The following is a 10,671-nucleotide window of genomic DNA, read 5'->3' on the forward strand; positions in this document are numbered from 1 at the left end:
TGTTTATTTTGATGCAAAGAGGACAATTTAGAAGACATCCTTTTGGTCCAGGAGATCCTCCCAGAGAAAGCAACATAGGACCTGCCTGCCTGCCTTTCATTTTTTTTTTTTTTTTTTCTTGCTCTATCCTTTGTGGTGATGGAGCCTGGATGCTGTTACCTGTGTGAAAGGAAAGGGTCAGAGCGGCATCCTTTGGGCTTGTGCTAGAACATGTTGCTGAACACCGAGCCTTTCAAGATGGTCCTCCTGAGCATCCTTAGAATCTTCTTCTCTGGGGACTTGTGCTTTTTTATAGAATACAGGGTCCAAAGGACACAGGTAGGGCAACCCCCTGTTGCCCTTCTGCCTGAGCCCCCTACTTTGCCCCTGATTTGAGAGCGGCTAGAAGAAGCCCCTGGCAAGCAGCAGAGGAAGCCACAGGTCCTAGGGCATCCCCTGCGGTATATGCTGGAGTTGTACCAGCATTCAGCTGATGCACATGGGCAGCCTAGAGAGAACTGCATCACTGGGGGGGGGGGGGGACTATATATGTATATAAAATCCTTACCCTCCAAATGGCAGTGAGCGCTGTGAATGTATATATGAGATACAGAAGTGAAATGAGTCCACAAATAAGAGCATTGAGGAAGGAATTTGAGAGTTAATAGATACATTAAATGAGTTGAATAATAGAATTTTTAGGGTTTTTTTTAAGAAAAGCCTCCCCCACTATCAATACCCTGCGCCAAGGTGGTATTTTTATTATCATCTGTGAACCTATATTGACATGTCATTATTATCCAAAGTTGTAGTTTACATTAGGTTCACTCTTGGTGTTGTACATACTGTTGGTTTAGACAATTGTATAATGACACGTATCCATCATTATAATATCATACAGAGTATTTTCACAGCCTTAAAAATCCTCCGTGCTCTGCCAATTTATCTCTGCCTCCCTTTAACCTAGAGCAACTACTGATCTTTTTATTGTCTCCATAGTTTTGCCTTTTCCAGAATGTTGTATAGCTGGAATCATACAGTATGGCTTCTTTCACTTCAGAATCTATTTTTAAGTTTCCTCTATGCCCTTTCATTGCTTAATAGCATGTTTCCTTTCAGTGCTGAATAATATTCCATTATCTGGATGTATCACAGTTTAGTTATCTATGCATCTACTAAAGGGCATTTTTGTTGCTTCCAAGTTTTGGCAGTTGTGAATAAAACTGCCCAGCTGTCACACATGCATTGTACATGAGCTTTCAGAAGTAAACTTAAAGCCACCAGTGATACACATCATAAGTAATTATGCTCTGATAACTTCCTTAGATAATTTTTTCCATCCTGAACATTGGGGTCAAAAATAGTTTGAAAACAAAAAATAGCTTTCCATTAGAATTCTTTAAATTTCTTACCCGATTCAGCAGTATGATCTGAAAGTTATCAAATGTTTTCCATATGATTTGTCCCTTATTTTCCCCATCCAGAAGAAATCAGCTCTAGGACAAAATTATTATCAACATTTTTCCTTAATAAAAATATCTCCATTCTTCATAATTTCTCTTGCCGACAATGCATATCCTACTTGCTTTACACACTGAAATGCTTCCCTTATAATTCTTAGCAGCTTTAACTGCATGTTATAATTTTTAACCCTTCAAAGCTTTAACAAAACCAAGAAACAAGTAATTGAACTGTTATACCAGCATTTACTGATTGTCAAACTTAAACCCTTATTCCATAATCTCTAAAAACTTACATTTTTATCATAGTATAATTTCTCTTTAATGTGGTACAAGATGCATGTTTAATAAACCCAAATATCTTTAAGTTCTACAAATTAACCCAAGACTGAAGTCTAAGGTAAAGTGGACTGTGTTTGTATTTTAAGGACATGATAAGAGTTAACGTCAAGCTTTCTCTTAGGCATACTTTTGTTCTCTTGGGGTCAGAATTTTAAAAACAGTATTTTATAAAGCTAGCACTCTTTAACTGCATAGGAGAAAAGAACCAGTGTTGGAATTTCAAAAGAGTTTCATCAACCATTTTTTTCCAGAGTCTAAAGAATGCTGTTGACATATATTGTTTAAAAAAATTGTCTTTCTTTTTCTTTAGTCATAGTCTCATAGCTAAAATTTTTCTAATGAATTGAACCTGAATTTCCCATTTTATAAAAGACAACAAAGGTGCCAGTCACACAAATGGAATATATACTCACCCCCCAGAAGACAGAACTGTCACAAATCCGCCAAGAGGAAGACCCATACGGAGTCCCAAACAAATACCTCCCTGACACAAACGGTCCTCGACATCAGACAGACATCCGACAATTGGTAAAATACCCAAACAGCACTTCATGCTCAAAAGAGACGTTAGCCCGGGTGCACACTTGGTGGGCTTACCCAGGCTTGGAGCTTGTCAGCTCATCCAGATGCATGTTTCCGTTCCACCAAGGAAAAGCCTACGTTGGCAGCCAGTACTGAGCAGGGGAGAAACAGGGAGGATCCCCGAAACAAATGGTTTCGGCAGCTGCTCGGAATGTCCCCCAAATCCCCCTCTCGGGGCCAGTGAGCCACGAGCAGCGGGTTCCTCGCAGCCATCCAGGTGTGTTGTCATGGCGGGGCTCTGCCTGGGGAAACGCCGGGGAGCCAGGTGTCGCGAGAGTGCAGGAGCCGCTATAGCCCCACATGGGAAGCCAAAAACTGTAACGGAAAGCGGAGAGTCTGGCTCTTTGCCGCTCAAAAGCCAATAAGAGGCAAGGGTGGTGGAAAGGAATGGTTGCTTTATTTTGGAGGCCAGCAAAAGTGGGGGGGGGGGGGGCTAGAGGGATGGGGTACTCCTGTCCAAAGGTGGACTCCCTGCACTGACAATCCGTGCAAGAGCTTTTGTTGGTGGAGGGAGGCGGCTACATGCAGAAACAGCACAGTCAGCTCTGACAGTCGTCTTGAAATTAGCTGTGCAGTGGTCTGACCAGCATCATCTTGACTGTTTTAAGTACAGTCTGCAGTCCCAGTGCAGTTCCAGGAATGGTTTACTCCCATTTCTTTGAGGCCAGCTCTCGGAATTGTGGCAACTTATGTCACGGCTACCCTCTGGTCATCGTGTAGTTAACTTTGTCCACCTGGTGAGGGTTTCGGTATCTACAAAACAGCTCAAAGGATGTGGCTCAGAATATTATCTTATAGCCCTTGAAGAGGAATTAACAGTCCTTGACTATGCTTAATGCCTAAACTATGATTACTTTGTCTTGCTGGACTGTCTTCCTTTGTTTCTGCATTTTCTCACTTCTCTGATTAAACGTATTCTTTGGCTAAAGTTTTTCCATGGACAAAAGGCAGGCTGAGGACATGGTTGGGGGGGTGGGGGGGAAAAGGACCATAGGGTCCTGCTCTGTTTCAATATCAATATGAATATTGCCTGTTGTACTTGAACACAGTGACAGAGTGGAGAATAAACACACACACATGCAAATATCCCCATGACCTATAGTCATGAAGAATTTTCCTACAGCTTAAAACAACAGACACTTGTCAAGGAGTCAATCGGCGTGATTCTTCCTCATTGTAACGTTGGATGCAAGCCCTGAATTCCTCTCTGGCAGGGCTAAGACCTCCTCTTAAACCCTTAGTTAGAGATTTCAGTCCATTTGATGTAAATAGGAATCATGTTTCTCCACAGGGGCTCTTCCAGCTTGTATTAGGCCCCGGGCCTGCATTCCAAGAGTGATTTCATGCTAAATATTTACCAAGCACGTCTGAAAAATTTCAGTAAGTCAGAACTTGAATAACGCAGGAAGTACGACTGTGTAAATAAGAGGTTTTACCACACACAGAGAGATGAAATGGCAGTGTGTGTGTGTGTGTGTGTGTGTGTGTGTGTGTGTGTGTGTGTGTTCCGGGGAAGGGCACGCAATACATGGGACCCACCACATGCAAACGCTTTAACAGATTACCATGATTTCACAGGGACGCAGGCAGAGTTCCCAGAGAACACCGTTTCCCTTCCCACCTCTTTGGCTGCATTAACATTCCAAGCTGGGGGTGCATCAGCCTTGTCCCCATTATACATGCTGACAGAGCATAAGAGGTTTCGTTCTGTGTTCGCATCCCCTTTTCGTGAAGGAATCAGAGCATCTGAAACCCATGAGGGGAAAAGTTGGGTTTGTTGTTACACCTCTAACTGCAAATTACTTACAAATAATTATCCCCATGTCCCCATCACAGTCACTGCCGAGGTGCTCCAGACACACAGGACTGAATCAGAATCGTGCTGCGTGAGTCTCAAGTTAACATACAGAAAACTCGTAAGTCATGAGGAGACAGCTCTGATTTTGATCTACTCTGTTACTCCACGTATGTAACTGTTATTTCAGCACTAACGTATACTAGAGCTTTGCAGGAGCGGGGAGAAAAGAGCGCGAAGCGTCACAGTTCAGTTTTTATTAAACGTGTTGCTTCATAGCACGCGACCCTGGACCACCCTGAAATATTTGTTTCTCCGTCAAAGGCCCTGACTGCTCATAAGCAAGCATGGTTCACTTTTATGTGCAAAGGGTAGAGATTAAGTTAATATATGTTAATGCAACCCACAAGACAAATTGAACTGAGTGAATCAAAGAATGAATGAATTAATGAACAAACCAGACAAAAGGCAGAGTGAGGAGGGGCACCTGGACCTTGGGAGCACCAGTACTTGGGCCAAGATGAAATGGAGAGTAGTATTTTTATTTTGTTGAATGAGGCAGGTGGGAAAAGGAAGGGGAACAATGTAGGAAGCTGTGAACTTGACCCTGGAGGTTCTCGTTTTATTCCTCCGAAAGAGTGGGGACTTGATCTTGCTCACTCTTTACCGGATGGCAAAGATAATGCTTCTGACGTTCATTGACTAGAGTAGATACTCAGAGATAAGCTTTGAATAATGAACAGCAGAAGTGGCATCTTGAGACTTCATTGCATGTGCATCGTATAGGATCTCCAGGGTTCAGTGGACTAAGTTGGTGGAAAACAACAAGGACTCAACCAAAGTGCTTCTGCATTAGAGTCAATCAGTCCAGTGATCTAAACTAGTAGTTCAGGAAACTTCTTTGAATTATAGCATGTCCTGTAAGGTCACTTAAGGGATGTTTAAAAATGTAAGGGATACATTTTTAACATAGTAAACTATTAAAATGCATATTTGAAGATTGAGAAGGGAGCGAGGGAGGAAACAGTAACACCAATAATAAAGCATCTCTTGAACATCTACTTTGTGCCCAAACTGCCAGTGTCAGGGGTTTTGCCCTTTTGCTCTTGGGTTCACTTCTGGAGAGGCTGTTCAGAAAGGAGGTCTGTGGGAAGAAGCTTTGAGGCCAGAATAGCGGCTTTGAACTTGTCTTAACACTGGCCATCAGAAAGTTATCTTGTCTGTGCCTCAGTTTCCTGATTTGGAAAATGAGGATAATAAGGAGGGTCACGGGACGGATTCAGAGAGTTACTAAGTGCAGAAGTCTTGGAATGTGAGGAGCTCTCACTCGGGCTGTTTGTACTGATTCCACACCACGCCTGTGGGGTATTAGTTGCACGTCCTTAGTTGAAGGAACTAAGTAGAAGCTAAGAAGTTGGTTCAACATCATACAGCCTCAGTGACAGGGCACAATTTTGGACTCAGGTCTATGGCTCAAAGCCACTGATGCCTGAAAGTGCGGGAGCTTGAGAGTGTGCCCTGAGGGTCCTTTGGTTTATAAAGCAGCCCTCCTTTAAAAAGCAGAGAAGCACTGAACTTTGATCTATGAAATGAACTGAACCTGAAGGTTGCACAGCTACCCAAGCAGGGGCACGGATGCCTGTCCAATCCAGTCACAGAACATCCCACCTGAGTGAAGAGGGCTTCTGCTAGGTGCAACAGGAGGTCTTGGTAAGGAGGGTGGGGTCCCAAAGTAGAAGGGGGCTTTCCCACGTGCCAGCTTTGTCATCATGGACAAATGTCTCAGCTTCTCTCATATAAAAGGGGGAGAATGATAATAGATACTCCCCACATCATAGTTGGAAGGCTTATATCCCTAAGCTCACAGAAGAAAGCCTGGTGCGTAGACTCAACAGGTTTTTTGCTGTTATTATTTTAGTAAAGAACAAATCTGGCCTTGTCATTCAGTGTGAGACAGTCTCCAGAAGCATGAGTCATTCAAAACCACGGCATAGACATTATATGGAAGACTTGAGGGTATTTTTAAAATTTGGTGACGCTCCCCATTAGAAGCAAAAACTCAGCATTTTTATTATTAAAATAAAAACTCAGAATTTATTATTAAAAACTATCTCAGTCCAGTATATGCTTTTAGTTGGAGAACATTTCTGCATTTTGAACATTCAGTTTAATTAAGGGAATTCATGTTGTTAATAAGGTTTATGAATAAAGCTTTATTTTGTCCATTCTAACTTAAACCATCTATTTGGGAACCGGCCATATAGCGCAGGAAGCTCAGCTCCGCGCTCTGTGATGACGTAGATGGGTGGGATAGGGGGTGGGGCGGGTGGGAGGGAGGTCCAAGAGGAAGGGGATATATGCTTACATACAGCTGATTCCCTTCGCTGTATTGCAGAAACTAACATTATAAAGCCACCATATCCCAATTTTAAAAAAAAGTATGCTTATTTTTGAAAGAAGGGAAATATACCCATTTAAGGTAAAAATTTAAATCACAAGACGAGAGCATCATTTTAAAATGTCCGTCTGTAATCCTAATTTGCGGGTGGGTTAACATTTCAAATTTGGCAAAGAAATGGAACCGTGCTTCTAAGTCTTTGGCAGACATGAGGGGGTTGACACGCCCTCTGGGTAGATTATTTGTTCCTTTTCTTATATTCTCCCCTCATCCTAAAACTGTTAGGTAATATCCATAAACATCAAAATGAATGGAAGCCATAGTCATGAGACATTTTGAGACTTTCATTTTACCCCTTAAGATAACTGGATAAGGGCTCTGGTTTGGAATCTGGTTCATACTTCTCATCTCTTCCTTGCAGACCCTGCACAAGGTCTGAGCTCTGTCCAAGATATATTTGGTCCCATGACATTTTTTTTTATTCAAATGTTATGCATTTTCTTTCTCATCTATGTCCAGCCTCATCTGAAAATGGAGCCCCTTCTCTGGTCACGCTTTCCAACAGCACAGTGACAAGTGCATTAATTACCTAAATGTTCACAGAAGCAGAGGTTTTCTTGGGGAAAAAAAATTACTTGTCATTCTTTTCAAGTGGCTCATTTTGTTTGCAGTAGAGGCAGTAAACTGCTGGTGAGGAAATTAAATTCTGACAAACAACTCTCTCTCTCAGCTGGTGCACTAATTGAAATTGAACCTCAATGCTGTAGATGAAGAGCAACCACAAAGTTCCCAGAATGAATGCCAGTCTGCAAAAGAGGAAGAACAGCCCACATTGACCTTCAGAAAGTTACCAGCCTCAGTAGGCTGGTGAAAGTGGGGATGGTGGCTGAGGGGTTCAGAACCCATCACCTGAAAAAAGGCTGGTGGTACTGGGTGGGGCGTTGGGATATTTTTCCAGGTCTGATAGCTTTAAGCCTAAATGTTACATTTATACGGAATGCCTGAATACTGAATGGAAATTAACGCTAATTTTATGAAGATGATAGGTTCTTGGCTAGATTTTATTTTTCCTAGAAATAAATTCACAGGCAGAGAAAAAAGAGCAGGATTATCCAGATTTCCCTAGACCAGGGCTTTCTTGAACTGAGATGCTGACTCTCCAAGCTCTCTGGGCGATTGGGAGGAGCCTGGGGCATCGTAATACACAGCTGGGACCCCTGGTTTAGAGCAACCTAGTCCCTCATGTCACTGCACCATGAAAACATCATCTTCTGCATGTGCCGTGATGTGGAAAATGCAGGGGAAAAGCACTGTAGAAATATCACAGTAGAGCAGTAAGTCAATAGGAAGGAAATGTAAAAATGCCCATAAAAATTTTCCACCTGTTTAGCTGTCTTAGGTCCAGAATTTTTTTTGTTGTTTGCTTGTTTAGCATTGTTTTATTTTTTTTTTTCTTTTGGCCATGCCATGCAGCATGTGGGACCTTAGTTCCCTGACCAGGGATTGAACCTGTGCCCCCTGCATTGGAAGCTGGGAGTCTTAACCACTGGACTGCCAGGGAAGTCCTAGAATTTTGTTATATGCAATATTTTGAAAACAAAGAGTCCATATATCTAGAAATCTGTCCTGAAGAGGAACAAAAATGAATATACAAAGACATTAATATTGGATTTAAAAAAAGACATTAATGTTGGGATTGCTGTGAAAAATCATAAACATCTTAAAAGTAGCAAGATAGCTTACAAATCCATACTGTGAAGCATTATGCATCTCTTTAAGAAGGCATTTTCTAAAAAGGATCATTTATATTGTTAAAGTGGGAAAAGCAGGGGGGCAAAATTGGACACAAGTTACCAAGTTTGTAAATCAATCTTAGGTAGCATGCTCAGAAAATAAAATCAGACTATACACACAAAATGATACTGGATTTGTTTCCAGGCGATAGGATAATAATCCTGTACTTTTTAAAAAAACTTTTACTGTTTTAAACCAAAAAATATAAATAAATAAATAAATAAATAAATAGGATTTATAGAATGGCAATTTTTAAATGTTGGATTGATTACATTCCAGAAATCTTAAGAAAATATGTCTGAAGTGATCATTTAATTTCTACTCTATGTGCCTATAAACTACATGATTGGGAACACAATATAGGTTTTTAATGTTTTTTTTAAATCAAAAGATATAAAACATTTCAAAAGACTCTCTTTTTATGCAGACGAATGATAAAATGAAAAGACCAACAGCCCTTCCCATGTCGCCTGGTGATGATCTGAATAGAAATAAACTGTGTATAACCAGTGTCCCCATGAAAGCTCTGGAAAGGGCAGTGTGCTGATACTCTGTGCTTGGTGGGATGGTGCCCTAGCAGAGCTGGTTCTGCATCATCTCCAGAAGGAGAAATGCTGATAGGCAGCGGAGAAGGGAAGCAGGTGTCTTCCCCAGCCTTGCAGTTTATTAACCAAGTGCAATAAGCACGTTTCAATCTCCTATAATGCTTTTATGTCGGTGTCCTAAAACATTAAACAGTTTGAACTATTCTATCAATAAGAAATCATCCCAGAATCACCTTTAAAATAAGAGCAACAGTATTTCCCAAGCAGGAAATGGAAGGTCCCTCCACTGGAAAAATAGATTCTTAAAGTAAAAAACCAATAGATATCAGGAAGGGTCGTTTACTAGTTTTGACCATGTCCTGAGGGGCACTTCATAAATCCATGAGAGGCCACACTTGTTTCCCCTCTTTTCTCCAGTCTTCTAACCTTGGGGCTTTATACTAGCTCTTCTGCACCAGGAATGCTGGTGCCCCAGGTGGTCCCATGCCATCATTCTCCCTTATCGACTTCAGGTGTTTATTCAAATGCCAGCTTGCCATTGAGGTCTTCCGCCGTCACCTCACATCCCCTACCCACCCCATCACTTTCCTTCCCCAGTACCAATTCTTCTCCTGAGTACTCATCACTCCATTCACTGCTATATAACATTTTATTGATTCACCATCTCACCCTGCCGCCCTCTCCCCGCATGTAAAATCCAAGACAGAGAATTTTTGTCCATATGGAATACACAGTAGGTGACCAAAAAGATTTTTTGGAATAAACTAATAAAATAGTCACAAGTTTTAAAAAATAAGGAAAAGAAAAATTAAGGCAATTAAAAGTTGCAAAGTAAATGGGAATACACCATATACTACTTTCTCTGTGGTGAATATTTACATCACAAAACAATGAAACTGTGTATGAATTAAGCCAAAAAGCAAGCTGTAACTAAGGGGAGGATAACAAATGGAGGTTTGATAGGTTACAAAATCTTCTGCAATTCCTAACATTAGTGACTCAAGAAGTAATAACATATACACTTAAAAATTTGAAAGGAAAAATGAGAAAAAAGGCTTAAAGAGTTGTAAGTGGTTATAGCAGAATGCATGAGTTTGCTGTTTTGGGTTACATGTATTTTAGCTCTCTTTGATGTTTAAACTATGTATATATATCATTTAATAAAATAATGAAGGCATTCTACCTAAAGGAAAACTGTCTTTGCAAAGTTATAAGAATGCTTGATGCTGTGTCATTCATATCGTAGTGGTTGGCACATGGTCCGTCCTGAACAAATATTTGTGGGATGGAGGGATGATTTTGACTATAAATACACATGGAAGATAGCTTCTGAGTTTCATGTTAAATCCTATAAAAGTATGATGTGTTCTTTGACAACAGACAGATAAAATGCTTCATAAAATGCTGTTTTTGATATAAATCTCAGGTTAAAACCATAGATGCACTGAAATTATGGCCAATAAATAGCAATAAAATAAAAAATGCATAAGAAAAATTTTCTTGAATTTTAGTTAGAAAATATTACATAGAAGAGTGCTGATTGCCTCTAAAGCCATAGTTTTGAGCAGTATCATGTAGCCATATACTGCCACCTAGTGGCAATATCTGTAAGTACAGTCTGGTTTTGGCAACTGCAAAGAGACTTTTCATACTTAAGCCAAAAAAGCTATATCCATCTTTCTATCCATCCATCCACCCACCCTTCTTTCTCAATGCATTAACCAAATCCTGTATAGGAGTATATATATGGAGGAAAAACAGGCAGTAAACCTAAAG

This window comes from Hippopotamus amphibius, chromosome 10 (assembly GCF_030028045.1).
Source record: "Hippopotamus amphibius kiboko isolate mHipAmp2 chromosome 10, mHipAmp2.hap2, whole genome shotgun sequence".
In the NCBI taxonomy this organism is placed as follows: domain Eukaryota; kingdom Metazoa; phylum Chordata; class Mammalia; order Artiodactyla; family Hippopotamidae; genus Hippopotamus; species Hippopotamus amphibius.